Source organism: Schistocerca cancellata, chromosome 6 (genome assembly GCF_023864275.1).
Source record: "Schistocerca cancellata isolate TAMUIC-IGC-003103 chromosome 6, iqSchCanc2.1, whole genome shotgun sequence".
Taxonomy (NCBI): domain Eukaryota; kingdom Metazoa; phylum Arthropoda; class Insecta; order Orthoptera; family Acrididae; genus Schistocerca; species Schistocerca cancellata.
Window position 1 is genome coordinate 326,559,261 of NC_064631.1, and position 736 is coordinate 326,559,996.

The 736-nt window shown below is 48.9% G+C and overlaps 1 non-coding gene across 1 annotated transcript; it reads right to left on the minus strand.

Moving 5' to 3' along the window:
• Window positions 1-410: 410 nt before the first annotated feature.
• Trnat-ugu (transfer RNA threonine (anticodon UGU)) lies at window positions 411-485 on the minus strand. Its single transcript has one exon. It is a non-coding gene; the product is annotated as a tRNA-Thr (tRNA).
• Window positions 486-736: the final 251 nt, after the last annotated feature.

Sequence of the window (736 nt, forward strand, 5' to 3'; positions counted from 1 at the left end):
ACGTTTGCGTGCTTGCATTCGACATTCTTCCTGTTGAAAAATGGCTGTAAGTACTATGGGACTTAACATCTAAGGTCATCAGTCCCCTAGACTTAAAACTACTTAAACCTAACTAACCTAAGGACATCACACACATCCGTGCCCAAGGCAGGATTCGAACCTGCGACCGTAGCAGCAGTGCGGTTCCAGACTGAAGCGCCTAGAACCGCTCGGTCACCGCGGCCGGCTCTGCTGTTGCACTTGTATTGATGTACCAGCATTTCAACTATATATAAAGGTAGTATCTGTTCCCGAAAGAATAGATACTATTGACGACCGCGAAGCTTCTCTAGAATGAAATGATAATTAAATAGACATCCGAGCTGCAAACAGGCGTTGATATACATCATTGGGGACATGTTGAAAATGTGTGCCCCGACCGGGACTCGAACCCAGGATCTCCTGCTTACACGGCAGACGCTCTCTCCATCTGAGCCACCGAGGGCACAGAGGATAGTGTGCCTGCAGCGACTTATCCCTTGCACGCTTCCCGTGAGACCCCACGTCGCACTCTGTGCCCTCGGTGGCTATGATGAATAGAACGTCTGCCATGTAAGCAGGAGATACCGGGTTCGAGTCCCGGTCGGGGCACACATTTTCAACATGTCCCCAATGATGTATATCAACGCCTGTTTGCAGCTAGGGTGTCAATTTAATTGTTCAAATGGCTCTGAGCACTATGGGACTTAACATCTAT